The following is a 19028-nucleotide window of genomic DNA, read 5'->3' as shown; positions in this document are numbered from 1 at the left end:
CTGAGCACACTTAAATAACTGAACAGGCTTACTTAGCAAAGACTTTATGAAGCAGGAAAAGAGATGACAAACCTAATTCGTCACTGAAGGTCTTGCTGGCACTTGTGCAAAATGAAAAGAAAGCATTCCTAAAACACAGTATATCAGACACTTGCAGAAGGCTATTGCTTGGTGGTCACTTCATGGGCATAGTATGGGAAAACTGAGTTTCAGGTATTTTTTTTTTTTCTTTTGCTGATTCAGATATGTTACCATCCTGTTTGCTGCACAATAAGTAGCTTTTAATGCCACAGGCTATGAATAGCAATTGAGAGTGAGGTTTTAAAAGAAAAAATTGTGGGTTTGTATTAGTTCTATTTTTGAAGGCTGAAAAAGCAATAAAGTATAGAAAATGTGAGCATACCCAAAAACAAACCCAATAAAGAGATCAGTTTTCAAACTCTTTTGCCATCTGTCACCTGACAATGATTAATTGTGTGCAGGCTGTGATTAGGAAAAATCAGTGTTTTAAAAACAATAGGTAAAGAAAAAGCAATAACACAGCATTTCAATAGCATAGGTGTACCACTGGCTATGATTTTCAGCATTCTTTCTCAGGAACACTGAGTTAGACTACAAGCCCTTTTTCCTAGGAAATTTGTCTTTCTCCTTGTCTTCTAGAGACGCACAATGTATTTTTACAATTGACTAAGGAACCAGCAGGATTCTATTGTTTGTCATAGAGCTTGTCTGCTGAGAGAAAAAAGCTCAAGTGAATCTATTTTTCTTTTTTAATGATTCAAAAGAACATGTTACAAGACCATCTGTTAGCTGCATTGGCTATCCAGTCAGCATCTATTTTCAAAACTACTTGTCTGGCAGAAAATATCACAAATACTCTCCTTGTTCATGCTGCATGTCAAAAGCAGGGATGAAGGCAGCAGATAGCTCTGCTAAAAAACATAACTGAATATTAAAAAAAAATAAATTCTGAATGTTTGTGATGGACTAGATATACAGCATTCAAAAGAGATCATCCACAACCTTACTAGCCTAAATGGGAGCTTTAAGTAGTGATGAGCTCTATGGCAGGGTACATCATGCTGTGTGTTGCTCTTCTGGCGGCTGGTAAAGTCAGCTAAAGAGACTACAGATTACATTCAGAGTGTAAAAAGTCCTCTGAAAAAATAAACAGTTTCACCTAAAACAATGTGTGTTATAGTAACAATTTCTAACATAGCATCTAGAATGGGGGAAAAAAAAGACACTTTTTTCTTTTGCAGGAATGAGGACCATAACTATAGAAATCAATAGACCTTATTTGTTTTTACAACTCATTTGATTTTTACATTTTATTTGTAAGTTGTGGGACAGAAGGTTACCTAGCTGCTGTATTTTCATCAAATCATTTTGAAAAATACCTTAAAATTACTCCCCCACTCTAACACTTAAAATTAAACCCTAAAATACAGTGATAGATAATGCCTTTTACTGTATGTATATGCTGTTGTTAGAGTACAATACAGGGAGATACACTCTATATCCTACATATTTCACTAACGGTGTATCTTTTACACATTTATTTTTCTAAAATGCTAATATTACTATTTGAACTGCAGATATATTCAGGTAAAAATATAAAATTCTTTTTGTCTACTTTATTCTCCTTCATGTATTTTCTTGATTTTAAGTAGCATCTTTTGCATTGCTTACCATGGCATCTTTCTAGGTATTTTCATATTTTTCATAAGTTCACTATTTTGCACCCTTCAGACAAGCTGCACAAATATTCAGTGACAGCTACACATGAAATATTGATGTTTTCTGTTTCTTATCTAAACTGTTTTCTGAGAAGGATACAACACAAAATTATTCTGTACAGTTGAACATGTTGCTAAAAACCACAAACCAAGCAACCCCAAACAAATACATCCAGGAATTTCTGTGTCAAAATGAAATGTTGTGAGCCTCTCTTTAGCTAAACATATTTTAAAAAGTATGTATATTCTGTTTTCCCTCCACAGTTGAAGGATTTGCCCATTTTATTTATCAATTCATCAGTGTTTCTGTTGTAACCGCTGGACTCTGTCTAGCAGGCTGCTGCTCCCTGAAAGCTCAGCAAGGGTTTCCTAGGGCCATGCGATCAGTCGCATCCCAGAGTCCATTTCTGGATCCGGCAGCCAGCAGCGTTACAACACAGTGGATGGTAAAGAAGATAGAGAAGGGTCTCTCATGAGGGTTTGAGATGGCTTTAATCACATCTTGTCCCCGCGACAGTTCAGAGGTAGAGAGACAATGTGATCTGAGTGCGGGGTGGTTTTGTCAGGGGCCCAAGGGCGCTCCCTGGGCGGGGTACAGGAGCAAATAGGGAGAAACCGAGGGAGTGGCCAGGACTAGGGAGAGAACGGGGGGAACATCACAGAATCAAGGGGTTAACAGGCTACCACATGTTTCTGCCCTATAGCCCCGACAGCTTCAAGTGCAAGAGTGGCACACTAACTTCTGGTGGTCAAAAACCAGAATTTAAGTCTGTCTCTGTGAGTCAGAACACACTTTAACTGCACATTACTGTCTGAAGCCTCATGATACTACTTTCAACAAGGGAATTAGAGTAACCGTAGTAAGGGAGGGGGAAAAAAAAGAGAGATCAAATAAAGTTTATCAACGTTCAGTTTTTGAGATATGGATTGAATCCTGCAAATACTTCCCATACTATCAGAGAAAATGATGGGCAGCACTGGCCATTTCTAAATTGGGAGATCCAAAACCATTACCAGACATATGCCTTTTCAGTGTTCCTTGCCAGCTATACACTTACAGCTCCCAGGCTGTGGGGCCCATCAGATTAGAATAGCTCTGCTATGTACTCTTCTGCATGTCATATGTTTTGAGCTTTATTCTACCATCCATGTGTTCTTGAAATTTCTGTGTATTCAGCTGTTCTCCAAAACAGAGAAAACCTTCAGGATTTATAGGCTGTGTTACTTTAGAGAGCTTTCGTAATCTTAATATGCTTTACTCAAGGAAATCTTGAAAGGTGATGGGCTTAATCAAAAAGCACTTATGCTGCTGTGCTGGGTTTTGACTGGCATAAAGTTAATTTTCTTCATAGTAGCTAGCCGCTGGCTGTGTTTTGCAATTGTGATCCAAAGATTATTGATTGTACAGAGATGCTTTCATTATTGCTGAGGAGGGCTTACATGGAGTCAGGGACTTTCTGCCTCTCAGTCCACCCCAAAGAAGGCTGGGGGTGCACAAGTAATTGGGAGGGGAGACAGCTTGGACAGCCAACTGCAACTGGCCCATGGGATATCCCATTCCATATGGTGTGATGCTCAGCATATAAAACTGGAGAATAAGGAGGAAGAGGGGGATGTTCAGACCGATGGCCGTTTGTCTCTCTAAGTCACCACTACATGTGAAGGAGCTCTGCTTTTCTGGGATGGCTGAAACCTGCCTGCCCATGGGAAGTGGTGAATTAATTCCTTGTTTTGTTTTGCCCGCATGCTTTACCTGTTAAACTGTCTTTATCTCAACCCACAGTTTATCTCCCTTTATCTCTTAAGGTTAAGGTTTTCACATTTGTCAATAGCTACTTTATAATAACTCCCAGATGAAAGAAGCTGAATTCCTGTAATCTGTTTTCTGTAGTATAGGATATAATGACCTTGGTTCACAGCATTCTACTCTGCCTACAGGAAACCAGAAATGGAAATACATTTCCTTGTTATTATTAGCTAAAAGATGACTACCTACATGCAAAAGAACAGTTTCTGACCTCCTCACAAGATACTCCTATTGTAAAATTCACATATCTCTGTCCCTAATTTTGCAGTTCTTTTTGCTTGCAAAACCACACATTAATCAAATAAACTGCTTCTGTGTTAACAGTTTTAAGAGATTTTGTTTTAAAATGGTGCAAAAATTGGATCTGGATTTTTGCAGATGGACAGACATTCAACATGCATTTTTATTACTGTACCGTATCTTACAGCATCAATTAGGTTTGAGATGGAATTTCTTTAAACCTGCTATTTATACACATACCCAAAATTTCAAAAATTGTTTCCCTCACTGAAACTTTGTCCTGAAAACAGACACTCACATGATCATTTTCTTGTTTTTCAATGAAATATATTATGAATACCCAGTATTTGATTGTTAATAGTGCATTAGCTAGGGTTAATACTTTGCAGTATATTTAGGATTCAGCAGTTTGCCTAGCTATTCCCTCTTATCCATTTTGCTATAAATACATACATTTTGAATGTTTGAATGGTTTGCTTCTGGGTTTCTCAGCCATAGAATATTGCACTTTCCTCGTGCAGGTGTTACCTTGACCAGAGATGTCTAGAAGGAAATGCAATCAAACAAGAAAGGAAGAAAATGGCTCTGAGGTCTAACTTACAATAGGAGTATCCCAGTAATGAGTAGAACAATGACAATACAGCTATTTCAAAGGCAGTACTTTCTGCTCCTCCTCTTGGTTTGACTTCTGAAGTACAAAAATGCAAGAACCCACATGTACAACATTCGTTGGCAAGCCCACCACTCTCTGTCCATACCTGGAGAAGCATGTAAATTTTTGAGTAATTTTAAAAGTTATTTTAGCATAATAAACAACAAAAAAGAACAAATAGAAGAAACTGGGAAAAAACTGAAAGGAAACAGGGAGAGCAGAAACTGTTTCAGAGCAGAGGGATCCTACCTTCCTTCACAAAGTTTGTCCTAAGTGAAAACATTGCAAATCACATCTCCTTGACCTAAAAGAACACCAACTTTTCCTAGGCCCCGCACAGTGAAAAGATTGAAGTTGTGCAGAACAAACTTTGCTTTTTACAAATCTCTACACACAAGTTATTTTATATTTGACAACCCAAAATAGCCTTTATTTGCCACATCTAGGTACAGGGGCTATATCAACAAAGTGTTTTCTTGATACATTTGCTGTCCTGTGAGAAACAGCTGTTTCAGCTTCTTTCACTGACAAATGAGTGATAGGTCAGGGGACACTACTGAGTTTCTCACTCTAAAAGCCAGTAATGCACAGTCTGTGTCTTCAGTGGATGGAAGAGCTGCTGCAAAAGGCGCCTAATTGCCCCCTGCTCTCACAGCACTGGAGCTGTGAATGGGGAGAAAGTCAGAGGCAGGGAGCCAGTAATCTGCAGCAAGCCTATGACCTGGAATATTTAATCGGGAAGAGTATGAAGGAGAGAGAACTCAAACAAATGGAGACAGATGGAGTTTCATTCTATTTAGCCAAAATAAATGTGTTTGAAGAGAGTAAAAAGAAGCAGAGATGACATGTGCACAGTTATTTGACTGGCTTTGAATTGTCTTATCCACAGAAATTGATGGGAAACAGCTTAGTAACAAAAGCAAAGAACTAAAACAAGTTCAGGGGATTTCCTCAGCAATGACACTATTGATCCACTCTGATCCTGGACAAGTCATTTTACTGTTATATGTTCTGAGAGACAGCTGTCAGGATCTGGCTTTAAAGGTTATTAGAAATGCATCTGCCCAAATTAGGTTGAAAACAAGACCATATGCCAATGTCAGTAGTATGGGTTTTATTTGATAATAAATATGAGAGAGAGAGAGAAAAAAGAAAGAAAATAGGTGGGGGGGACAGAAAGAGAGTGACAAAGACAGAATTAAAAAAATATCACCATCTGTGGATCCCAATGACATTCCATTGATCCTCTCCAGCTGGTCTTATTGGTGGTGAAGGTACCCCTGAAAAGTATAGAATCCCAAGGGTTACTGTATGCTCAGGCTAAGTAGGAAAACCCAGGCACCTCCATTGGGGGGGGGGGGAGGGGGGAGGGGCGGGGAGGGCTTTGCCATTATCTCTTAAAACAGACTGTGGGTTTTTTGCATCATGTGCAGTGCTGTGGTGCAAGGCTTCAGAAATGACTGGGGAGCACTTTGGGGGGTCTTTGATGGATTATGACATCCCCTCAGCTGCCTCTCATGGGAATGTCCCATGGGTGTGGCCTGTGGGGCTGGGGGTTTCATAGCTGGCCCAGTTTGTGTAAGGGAGGATGGGTGTTCACTGCCTCTGACCAGAGGTTATGCCACACACCTGAAACCTCTTCCCCCCAGCCTCAGTTGCAGAGGGGGAGGGGCATCTGTGGGCTGTGGTCTCCCCCACCCCAAATCCAGACAGGGAAGTGTCTCTGTTGCTTTTGGTTCTCTTGTGAATGCATTCCTTTCCCTCAGCCTTGTTTGTTTCTCCCCAGGCCTTCGGTGATTGAAGAATGGGTTTCTCTTTATCTCATCTCAGCAGTTTGACTTACAGTGCAAAGTTCTCCCAAGGGGGTTTCTTTGGTTGCAGTTTCTTTACACAGCTTTGTTATAATGAGCAAAACTATGTCAATATTTAAGACATGAACTATTTCAGTCTCTGACAACAGCTAATAATAGGGCTAACAAATTTCTGTGAAATATTTTGGAAAGATTTATGAACTGATATTGACTTTAAAACACTAATGAAAATGAAATCTTGAAGAAAATTTCCTTAGGACTCAGACAAAGTAAATTATTTTCCAAGTATTATCTATTATATTTTATCTTTCACAAATACATTGTTTCTCCATACCCTGTATCTGAGAAGTCTTTCTTTTCATTAATGTGCTTAAATTTTCTAAAAATTTTTTTTTTCTTCCTATTTACATCTATATTTCTGTTTCTACTGCATCTGATGCCAGAAAGCTAGATTAATTCTACCAAGAAAATAAAATTTGTATCTTATAATACTAATTCTGTTCTGAGTACACCTGAAAAAGCTTAAATGCTTAATTACAGCTCTTCTGAACTAAATGACATTTTAAGCCCCTTCTGCATGGTCTTGCAGCAACAAGATTAATTTATCCTTTCTCCTTGATTGATTGTTTTTGTTTTGCTCTAAATATAATGCTTCATCAAATGCTAAGCATCTTGTGAGACACATCTCATCATTCCTTTTCCATTAATTACAACAGAGGTAAACACATTGCTTGCTTGTTTAGCAAGCAAGAACTTCAGAATGACCCACAAACCTCATTTGGCCTATAGAGCTATAAAATACTGCCCAGCATTGCTAAAATTTATGGTCCATCTCCTCCAAAATCCCTGTATAAAAATCATTCAGCCCTGCCAGGGAAACCATTTTCATTTAATAACATGTAGGAAATACAGTGTAAGGCTTTTCATGAGCAGTCTCTGTGTGCATAGAGGGAAAAGGAGCCATTTGTCCTCATTCCACAAATATACTCAGTGGGTTGTTTTATTTAGGCTTCTCACATCCACAGCAGACCAGATCCCACCTGTCCTGTGCTTTTCTTTGCCACATGGCCTCTACACTTCAAGAGGGCACACCATATTTTAATGGAAGCTCTTTAATCATTTTCTCCTTTGTCCATCTCCTGCAAATGTTTTGTTCTTTTTTCATATAGCAGGATTTCTATCCTTTGGTGGTAAGGAAACTGAGTTTTATTAATTTAACATAAGTAGTTCTAACACAGGCTGTGAGCATGGCTGGTACCTGTCTTGTGTCTTCTTCTGTATATTCTTTTCTGGAGCGAAGGTAGACTAGCAGTTTTTTAAAACTGTTATTCCCTGAACTCTATAATAAATACTCATACAATCAGAACATTTTTCATTAATAAATCCTTAGCTTCCTAGAAATGCAGTTCCTTCCAATTATGTATTTGTATTGCCCATGCAATTCTAAACTAATTAGATTGCAACTAGATTAATCTCTCTCATACTTGCTAAATGTAATAATTGCTCTTGCAACAATCAATACACATTTAATTAATAGGAAAATAATTTGCTTATTAAATTAAAGTTACTTTCCCATGTTTTGCTGAGTATTTGCATTGAAATGCCATTTTTCATCTTCTGCAGTAAACTTAAATTTGGAGATAAGGAAGCTAAATCCTTATTTCCCAGGTTTTGAAATCAGCAAGACTTTTGCACATACATGAAAATAAACATTAGGCCCGGATAAAAAATATTCCATCCCACTCCTCAGATGTAAATCAGTCTGTCCCCACCTTTCTGTTCTGAGATCACTGTTACACTTAAGTCTAGTTTGAGAGAAACTTACTTTTCGAAATATCTCAAATTCTACAGATTTGTGAAACATGCAAAGGTATTCTTTCTGGTTTCTTTATCAAAGGAGTGGAGCTAACAAAGAAACTATAAATTTTGTACATATGGAAATTTTCAGCCGCAGCTTAGAGCACGCTTAACACCATATGACTTGGTCATGAGGCAAAAACCCACAGGAACTTGATTTCTCCAGATTCCTTGCTTGGGGAATTATTCTCAATAAGGAAGTCAACCAGTATAAGGGAAGTATGCATTCTACGAAGTATGCACAGCTTAGACAGAATAGATTCAGATTAGATACTAGGAAAAAAAATTCTCTTTTAGGGTGCCCAGGCATTGGAATAGGTTGCCCAGGGAGGAGTTGGAGTCACCATCCCTGGAGGTGTCCAAAAATAATCTAGATCTGGTGCTGGGTTATTACCGCAGGCCTGGTTCCTACGGTATATCACCGTGTCCCGCAGCCATAGGGAGGAGGAGGAGGAGGAGAAGATCCAGCAGGCAGGAATTGTGCAGCAAGATTGATTTATTTAATTATTTTACAAACTCTTTTATAGACTTTTTCTTCACAGTCTAATTGGACAAAGGACCAGCCACCCCTTGGGGGTGATTGGCCAAAATCCTAAAACATCCATTATCAAAATATTTTCTACTATACCATAAACAAGACTTTCCAAGGTTGCAGGTGGCTTGGGTGTTTACATTCCCTGCTACCTCTTCTGTGAGAGAGAAAAGTCTCTCGCGGACTTAGAAAAATAACAAGAAAATCCTCGCTAACAGCATTTTTGTACCTACACTGGGTGATGTGGTTTAGTGGTTTAGGGGTTACAGTGACAGTGGACTGATGGTTGGACTTGATGATCTTAAAGGTCTCTTACAATATTGATGATGTTATGCTTTTTTATTTTGGGGGTGGGGATGGAACACAGCAAACTATGACTACATTACAGATCTGTGGCCTCCGGTTAGCAGAAAGTTGTAGGAACCCTGTAGGAACAAGGCAAAGCAGAAATGTGTGGTAACACTAAAGTATCATTAAGAGAGTCAATTTTAAGCTTAGTAGGTTTGAAATGTGGTCATATATACTTTATCCATTTGGGAAGCCGCTGAAAACGGGAATGAGGAAACTGTGTGGTTCATGAGCTTTGCCTGGATTGGTTTCTAGAAATTTTAGTTACATCCTTACACAGAAAGGTCGCTAGTACTACTTAAGAATGTGACAAGTGAAAATACAATTCAATATCCCAGTTCCATGATCATTGCCTCCCTTTTTCCAGTATTGGCACAGATGTTGAAATCAATACTGTGAGTTTTCCCCCTAATATTAGTTTTGAAATTTTAAGTATCATAGCAATATTTCCCAAACTGGTGCTATTCTGATGATTTACTTTATATGGAGTCCAGACATTTCAACAAACAAATAATAGATAATACAATTTTTAAAGGCATTTGGTTATGAATCAGTAACATGCAGATACTCTCCAAGCTTAACACTGTTCATCATCCTCCCATACATACTGTCATGGTTTAGGAATGGCACTCCCCAATTCAGTATCCTCACCAAGACGCTCTAATTAGGCTACTGCAAAAGTTACCCCTAACCTGACCAGAACCAGGACACTTATTTTCAGAGAGAGACTGAGTCTCCCTCAGTTTCTCAGCCACCAAATTTTATCGTCCATCTTTGGCTCTTCCCTCTCTCAATCCAAATATCTAAAATTTTGTCCTTTCTCAGATTAATATTCTGTCTCTCACCTTGTGGCTCTGAATTTTCAGGAATTAATTAATGTGAAGTTACTTTATAGTACAAGAATTCAGGCTGATCTGCTCCATAAAGCATAAGAGCAAGAAATACATACCTTGAAAGGGTATACTAATTAAAAAACTTATGTGATTATTTAATATTTCTTGCTACTTAATGTATTCAAAGAAAAAATTACAGTGGAAAGACATTTAAAATTTCTAGTCAAGAGAGTATAAATTACTTCACTGATTTTCAGCAAAAGTTTTCCATCTCAGCTGTCAGAAAGGAAGAAAATTTGTTGTTTCAAAATAAATTGTTTCTAGACATCCCTTTCTAAAATATATTTAGTCTTTATGAATTTTTGTTCTAGTTTAGGATGAAGTGATAAACTAATATATACCATTTCAGGAAGAGATAATCAAACAGCTCTATGAATACAGGCATTTTAAAAACTGATAGTTAAAGCTTCCTTGAACTTCAGTGAAAATGGAAGTGAAGTAGGCTTATGGGCAGCCAGTTTGAAGGACACAGGTGCTTTAAGTGATGGAGAAATATGTTGAGTTAGAGCTGCTTTTCTCTCACTCAGTAGCAACAGCTGGTATAAAAGCTAATCTTATGATCGGTTCCACAGGCTTTCTACTAGCACATTGCAAAGACAATCATAACTTTAAACAGAAATGACACAGGCTGCGTTCTTGTCTTGTCCATTATTTACATAAAAATAAAACTAGTCCTTGGCATTTTATTTTTTCTGCTAAGTTTTAAAATGGTGCCATTTTTAATTTCTAAGAGATGCGATAATGTGGATCAAGTGACACTTATAGAGGCACAGCACTGTGTTGGGCCACATGATGGGAAAACCTGCATTTTGGAGATGTGAGATTAGTATAGCATCAAAGTATGGGATTTTAGTATAGGATCAAAGCTTTCCTTAGTTCTTATGACAGAAAGATCAGAGAGAAGCTGTGGCAAGGAAGAAGCATTGCATTAGAGAAAGGTTCCTGATAGTAGGGACAAGTTTTCCAGCTGACGTGAAACACTTCTGCTCCTCCCTGGCTCTGTGATGCCACACACAAAGTAGAATTGTCCTTTGATCTGCAGATATTTTGAACCATTCAGCTAGACAGGAGCTTTGATTGCATTTAAATACATACACACACATATAACACCACACTCATTTTTCAGTTCTCTTTAATATCTCAGTTTCTGCTGTTTCTCTTCTTGCTGAGATATTCCTATACAGTTGCTAAATAACCTAAAATAAGAAGTAAAACAATTTACCTTCAGAAGCTCCTGAAACTACCTCCAGAAGCTCCCAAACCTACCTCCAGAAGCTCCCGTTTCCAAATAAAAGAGAAATCCTGAGTATATGCTCTCTGACACAGATCAGTCTCCATAATGCACAATGATACATCCTTCCAGGTTTCTTCTTTCAAGACAGACTTTGGAACTGAAGATCTGACTGCTGCCACCCCCAGTTCTTATTGACTGCAAAAGCAGGCAACAGCTGAAATGTTAACAGTGGTCCATCAAGGTCAAGGCAAACAGGCCAAGCAGGCTGAGACCGGGCAAAGCTCATGGAAAGCATTTTGTGCAAGTCAAGAGACAAGAAAATGTATGTGTTGTATCTGTGAACAGCACTGCAACTGGTAATTGTCATGAGGTGCTAGAAACACCCTTATTTTCCCTATTAATCTTATTTTGAATAACTAGAATTCTTAAGTTTTTTTATTTAAACATTTTGGAAATTTTAGAGTATTAAGAGTATTTTTCATTAAGAGATGTTGCAGCTTTCTGTATTTTTAGACTTCATTTTTGTTTTCTCAAAGAGATATATTTTTCCTGAGAATAATATAAAAATTATTTAAAATCTCTCCATTTATCATTCCTTCATGACTGATAAATGGTTTAATTAAGCATCCTCTATTGTCATCAGCTGAGAGGTAACGCCATTCAAAGTTTTTATATTATTATATATATATTATTATATGTTCATATACAGTATATTTTCCAGACATTCATTTTTACAAAGTAAATGCTATGCATTAGTGTGAACCTCTTTAAACTCACTGGTTATCTAGTGATTATTCCTGAATTAATGAAACTTGCATCATTTTTTTTCCTTACTCATGGTTTTGCTCTTCTTACATGTACAAAGCATTTGCTGCTTCCATATTTCTCGAGCTGCTTATAGTCAGTACTATTCAATAGAAAAAATGATATTGACCAACACCAAAGAAAAACTCACTCAGCCTAAGATTTTATAGATTATCATCAGTTATGCATAACATTAGAGAGCTCACATTTAAGGAAATGTCCTCAATGACTGCAGCTGTAACTTCATATACCCGTCAATAGCTCATTATATTCTGTATGGTTGTGCAAGAACTTAGTCATTATCAGAATGAAACAGAAACATATTCCCTGAAGTATTTGTCTTTTACTGAAAACTGTGACAATATCATCTTACTTTCTTCAGAATTCATCACTTTCCTTGGACATCTGATAACTGATGAGAAAACATATTCTGTTGTTTGGTGCTAGAATGTTTTATTAATAAAGCCAAACTTTAGATGCCCAGCTTTAATTATTAGTGGTGTTGTCTGTGTACTGAATTCTTTGACATGTAGTAAAGTTTAGAGATGCTTGAATTTAAAGAAATTAAAGTAGATATAGTTTAGCAATATCTGGTATTTAGATTTATGAATTGTAGTCTGGAATAACTATAAACAATTTTTTAAAAACTTGAATACATTCATATTTTGAAGGCAGAGAAAATAAAGCAGAAACATCATGTCCAAGGCCAAAGCTTTTAATTAGTTCCCAAAGCTTCATATCTCACAGATCAAAAAGGACAGATACAATCACTTGTATGATAAACAAAATGGTGTTTCTTATCTTAGGATAATATTAAATGCTGGCCCTTGCATAAATTGTGTGGTGGAAGAAGTAAATTATTAGATTATTTTCTCACGTATCATTCTTATTAACTTAATATTGATTTTACACCAACTCAGGATAGGACCAAGTGCTTTTAAAATAATGAATTACAGTTCAATTGTTAAAATGGGTTCTTTTAAATAAAATAACATTTTACTTCAAACAGATGGACAAAGCTTTCTTTTATGTGGAACAAAAGAAAAGCCCCAATTAAAATGTTCAGAACTGCAGGCACCAACAAGTAAAGGGAAGCTTAAAGTTGTTTAGTCTAGTTTTATCTCAAAAAGGCGTTCATTCTGCAGCAGTTCAGGTCTCCCTAGTATTCCAGAAACAAATTGTCTCACCTTGGTTTCAATGGAATGGCACCTTTCCAATTCATACAGGCACAACAATTATTTCCTCCTACCATCCAAGGGGTTTAAAATGAATAACCCAATTATCCAGAATTATAGGGTAACTTGGTCTGCAGGCTTTTATTCAGCATGGGAACAAACAAAAAGCACACAGCAAAAGCACAGCTGCAGTAAAGAATCTTGATATAGCAATGGCTTTGGCATTAGCTCCAGCCTGGCACTAAGTTTTAAGACGTAATGGGAACGCACCTAAGTCTCTCCAGGAGCAATAGCTACGAATGCCAAGTATTTGTATACCTACAAGTTACTTATAATGAAATACTTTATTTCCTCAGAAGATCTATCAGTTTATTCAGGTGTTCAGTCTTGGTTTTGCTACAAAATAACTGAAAAGTGTTCTTTTATAATAATAGTGGTAATATACTCATACATCAAGCTGCACATAAATATCCGTGGCACAATGGCCATATAGTATAGGAATAAAATAAGGTAAATAAAACATATACTTCGAATAAAACAGGGTGAACATGCAAAATACTGTTTATCATTTTCAGATTTCCCCTTTAGCTGTTTTATAGCCTGACTCCAGGGATACAATAATTAATCCCTTCAGAACTATTCAGAAAACTATGAACTATTTCTACATTAACACTTCTGTATCAGATTTTTTTTTTATTACTAGTTAAAATATATAGTAATTCATTGTCTGATTCTATAAGAGTTTACTGTTTGATTCAAAACCTGAAAAATAAGAAAGAATACTTAGATGGAGAAAACTGTGAATTTCCCAGCCTGCTTGGCTTTTTCTTCTGTCTTCACATCAGTTGAAGGGAAATAAAAAACTTGTAATTTTATAGTTGCATTAATAATTGTCTCTTTTGCAGAAAATAACTGAGAAGTGTTTGGTTTCTTTTTTTTTGGGGGGGGGTTGGTGGGGTTGGGTGGGTTTTTTGTTGTTGTTGTGGGGGTTTGTTTCTTTGTTTTCTTACTTGCTTCCAATTTCATTCTCTCCAACGAAAGTACATGATTTATCCACAGTCAAACTGTTTCCCAATTGTTAGGAAAAATCAGGGAAACATTTCCAAATTCGGATCAGCTTTCTTAATTCAAATTGTCAAACCTAGATGAACATCCCTATGAGAAATAGACATGGCTTTATGCGTGGCAATGTTCTTTTAACATCCTTGAGAGCCAGTCATATTACTATATACTGGCCTCCACAATTTGAACGAGGTCTTTCTGGCATTGATGGATTACTTCAGCAGAATCCCTTCTAGTTAAAAGCACTTGAAAGACACCCAGGGGAGAAATAGCATTAAACCAGAGATATATTTATTTATTGCCAGGCAGGGACGCCCTCAGAAAGAAATAAATCAAAGATATCTCACATAGTCTTAAGAAAGAAGAAAAGATGTTGGAATGACAAATTTTCCATGGCCATTGAATCAAGAAAAACAGTCGTTTGAAACAGAAAACAAGAGTAAATCATTTACAAGTGATCATCACTTCAGGATGCTTGGGAGAATAATCGAGAAGTTAGGACATGAGCATATTTGTAAGAGTGACTGTCCCAGTGCCTGTATCTCAACCCTTCTCAAGAAATGTTTAAAATCACTTACTTTACTTACATGTTTATGCACTTGTGGGACCAAGATCAAAGTCTAAGGCGAACCACTGCTACTGTGGAATAAGAAGTTAAATAAAAATAAACCCCTCTTATTTGCTGAACAAGATAAAATTATTACCACTGTTGTTATATACTTCAGATTTCGTTGAACTGGTGCTAACTCGGCACAATCTGAATTGTAAAAACATGCACTAAAATAGAGAATTTGTATAACTATGACCTTACCCAGACCTTGCAGCAAAATATAGTGTAATTGGTGGATTTCAACTAGGCCACATAGTACTTCTCAGGAAGACTTTGAGACACCAGCTAAGCTCCCTGTGAAGTCATTGAAGTCTTCCCATTTTTCTCAGTAGGGGATGAAATGGATCAATCTGTAATAGCTTTGGCCTTTTTTAAGGTTGAAAGCTAGTATTGCACTAGAATAATCCACAGTCAAATACCTATAAATCACTTAATTTTTTTCCCTAATTCAGCCCTCTTCTAGAAGGCTGTGCTCCTAAATGAAATTGTAAATATAAATTTCTTCTCTGCTCAGAGTTAACAGTGAGAATTCTGTCTTGCAACAGAACTGGACAAACTTAAGGCAAAAACCAAAGCCATAAGTCTCCCACAGGAAGCATATGGGCAGCGTGCTAAACATCCATCAATGTCTGCAGCTACTCTGGTACAACTGACTGCCATCACTTCCATCTGCCTGTGGTTCAGCAAGCAGGGCAGGGGATGATGGAGGGATTGAGTCTGGTTTCTATAACAAATCAACATCATTTCTATCACAGCCTCTGAATGTAGTGCTGTTAAGCCTCAACCTAAGCATAGGAACTATTTAAAAACATCAGCATTTTCTTCCAGATGGATGGAGACCGCAGTTTTCAGTAGTTCTATGCACCCATAAAATAAAAAGGTTTTTCCTTAAGAAGAGGACTGATCTTTAGAGAAGACCATAAAGTTCTAGTAGTAGACAATCAGTCCAGAACAACTTCAAAGTTTTGCAAAAAGCTTCAGTTTCTCAAGCTGATTTAAGTGAAATAAAAAACCCTATGAAAACATTAAAATTAAATCTGAACTCAAGAACTTAGAGCAATGTTGATGTCAACATCAAAGGCTGTACTTACACCAGGTGCACAGCACAGAGCACTTGTCTGTGCATAGTAACCAAGTACCACTTTTTGTTGTGTTGCCTTAAAGACAGAGCTGGGCAGAGGCTGCTTTTTGCTGGGTTTCACCTGGAAAAACAGAGCCATTGCTTCTTCCCTTGATGCCTGAAGATTTTTGCTTTCTATATATTTTTCATATATTTGTAACTTTGTAGACTACTAATATTATGGTTGTAGCTTCTAGTACTTTTCCTGTCCTTTTCCCCTTACATTTTAGAACAGTATGCTAACCTTCTAACACATTCCCGAAATACTGTTTAGTCTTATTTTCAAGAAGAAAACCTCCAACAAGGACATTTTGTTTTGTGACCAGAATCTAAGAAGACACAACAAGAAATGGAGCAAAGAAGCCCTGAGCCAACTCCAATGGGGCAGAACACGGGGGAAAATTACCTAACCATCTGCCCTTCTAATTGTACAGTATTTGTTATATATGCTAAGTTGTTAAACTTATAAAATTGTAGAAATCCAAGGCCGAGTGTGCCCATAACCACCATGGGGGCACCTGGAAGCTTCAAAGAAAGACCTGCTTTTTATCTTACTATTTTAACACTGCCGCAAGAATTTTGTCTTTTGATATTAGGCAACAGAATGGGGGCAAGCAAACATCTACTCCCGTATGCCACAGATCCAAGGAAATAAGACGGGGCACTGGAGACAGGCAGGGAGAGACAGGAAAGATGTCTGAAGATAAAGTGACGACCAAAAGCCTTATGAGAGGCGCAAGGGACAACAGGTCATCACTGAATTTGACAATAAAAAGCCCACGAAGGATCCAAAAAGCCAGCATGGAGGAAATTGCAATCTAGAAACATTTTAAATTATAGAATAAATATAAACATGAAACTCAGGGCCCATCAGGCAAATAACCAGCGCTATAATGAGATTTACTTACAACTATTTTCAACACACTTTTTCCACAGCTGCAATATATTGTAGAAGGTAATCTTCTGTTTTGGTCTAGTATCTTTTCTGAGTATTTCTGGAATTCCTTCAACTCTGCTTGCTTTAGCAAAAGGGTAAAAGTGGAACTATCTTGCTTCTCTTCAGATCTGGTCCTAGAACAGCAAACATACTATATTATTCTATTTACACTGCTCAGTCCTTATGTTGATGCTTTCTGCACCCACTTCCAAAATATTACACTGATTTCCTCTAAATAGCACATTCATTTTTACCCCATTTTTAAGACGACAAAAAGTCCTGAAACAAGGATTGGTTTCACACATCTGTACAGATTACTTATTGATAGGTTGAATTAAAGTTTTCAAGTTAGTAAATTACTTTTTACATACAATTTTAAGTGCCTTTGATGTACAGTGGACAAAGTAGCTACACTGATTTAAATAAGAATCATTAATTGTATATTACAGTAGGCCCTTCATAGGATGTTATGAATACCAATTTGCCATAAACTTTAGGGGCTTGCAAGATGTCACAGAAATCTCATCATGTTGACAGAAAAATTCTGTTGAGACTATGTGTTTGACTGTCAGAATGAAATAAAACAATGACTGTGACAGTTTAGAGACCTGTTCTGTAAGTTTAGAGCAACAGATCTATTGGAATAGATTTTTACGTAAGCTATTCACTTTAGCATCAAAGCTAGTTTGAAATGTCTACAAACCTACAAAATTAAAATCTTACAAATATTTGCTATAATGACCTTAAAGAATCTAACTAGTTTTTGCTCTTCTATATATGAATTTTAATACATATTTTGTGATGAGAGTAAATATTATTTGCTGTTCAGTCTAACTGGAAAAAAATCTAGTCCATAATGAACTTACAATATTCATGCATTTTTACAGCACTCTTATGTTCCATTTCAAAACCTAGAGGAAAGTAGATATCATATTCCTATTAGAACAATGTATTTTAGATTAATTTTTAAAGTATTTGTTTATGCTTTAACATGTATGCTTATTTAATAAGATAGTTGCTGTCAGCATTTGTAGTTATCACAGAAGACAGTTCTGCTGTGCAAGCAGGCAGATTTTGATCTAAATCTTTAGATTTGCAAAAGGATTTTTGTGTTTCCAAACTCTTATGCTTCATCACTACAGTCCCACCATTTCCAAAGGAATTAATGAAGGATAAGCTAGTTCATTCTTAGAGGTGGATACAGGTTTTTCAAAAACCTTTCTCTTTCAAGCTAGATTTCAGTTTACACTGATGTCACGGAGAACCTCCAGGGACCTAATGCAACAATGGGCTGCTGTCCAGGAAACAGACTTCCAAGTTCTCCACTTCTCACCTCCTCCAAAGTGTGTGTCTGTCAGAGACAGTGGCAGCTGAGACAGAGTTCTGACACAGGGCAGAGCAGTCAGGTGAGACTGAGCACAAAGGAGCATCAGTTGCCTGATAAAGGGATTTATCTTTTTCTGCTTTGTGTTAGTTTTACTGTGTCAAAATAATAACATATATAATAGAAAGAAGGGCTATTTTATTCATGGAGAAAAAAAAAAAAGGCCAATGGCTGAAGTACTGAAGTATAGCAGTGTCAGCCTTTACCCAACAAAAACCATCACATTTTGTAAACGTATCTCAGAAGCAATATATATACATTACTCTAGATGGGAAAAAATGCATACCTAGAAAATTTCAAGTTCTCTAGAAGCCTTGGGGTACAACAATGTCCCAGTGTTGGAACTTTCTTCCATCCAGGGTAGCTCTTAAAAATGGCCTGGTTCTCACAGCAGAATTTTGCCACACCTAAGAAGAAGATCCACAGGAAAAAATATCTGAGAAGAGGGAAATGCCAACAGTAATTTTTAAACAAACAAATTTTTTTTCTGTGTTTTCTTAAGGAAAAACAAATCAATAGGGCTCCTAAATGGTTCTAGAAACAGTTGTCAGATGTAAGAAGAAAATTCTCCCCAAACAAATTACTGGCAATTCTCAGAAGAATTAATAGCTAAATTTTGCAGCTACAACAGTCTCTTGCATCTTGTATTCCATCACCTGTGCCCAAGACAAAAGGATTATTCAAAATGTCAAGTGTAAACAGATTTGCCTTTATTTACATTCACACCAAAATCATCTGAAAAGAGTGAATCCTCTGGAAGAGTGAAACTGCAATCTGAAAGTGAGGAAAAGCACCTTAGAATAATACTGTCACATGATTAAAT

General features: G+C 37.0%; 2 long non-coding RNA genes across 3 annotated transcripts in view; both read right to left on the bottom strand.

Moving 5' to 3' along the window:
- The window catches only part of LOC121674306, a 32497-nt gene extending 23986 nt beyond the window's left edge, over window positions 1-8511 (bottom strand). The window contains exons 1-2 of one of the 2 annotated variants that reach the window (XR_006019536.1): window positions 5652-8511; window positions 4388-4544 (exon numbers count right to left, since the gene is read on the bottom strand). This is a non-coding gene — a long non-coding RNA (uncharacterized LOC121674306). Of the gene's footprint in view, window positions 1-4387 lie in introns of both variants that reach the window. The other variant, XR_006019535.1, reaches the window with a different exon arrangement.
- A 5541-nt stretch (window positions 8512-14052) lies between these two features.
- LOC121674333 lies at window positions 14053-18608 on the bottom strand. Its single transcript, XR_006019554.1, has 3 exons — window positions 18492-18608; window positions 16793-16955; window positions 14053-14793 (listed from the first exon to the last, which is right to left on the bottom strand). It is a non-coding gene; the product is annotated as an uncharacterized LOC121674333 (long non-coding RNA).
- Between the last annotated feature and the right edge of the window lie 420 nt (window positions 18609-19028).

This window comes from Corvus kubaryi, unplaced genomic scaffold (genome assembly GCF_017639235.1).
Source record: "Corvus kubaryi isolate FWS band 111438036 unplaced genomic scaffold, C.kubaryi_AGA036_p1.0 67, whole genome shotgun sequence".
Taxonomy (NCBI): Eukaryota; Metazoa; Chordata; class Aves; order Passeriformes; family Corvidae; genus Corvus; species Corvus kubaryi.
Note: the sequence above shows the minus strand (reverse complement) of the source record. Positions and strands in the feature narration are given on the sequence as shown.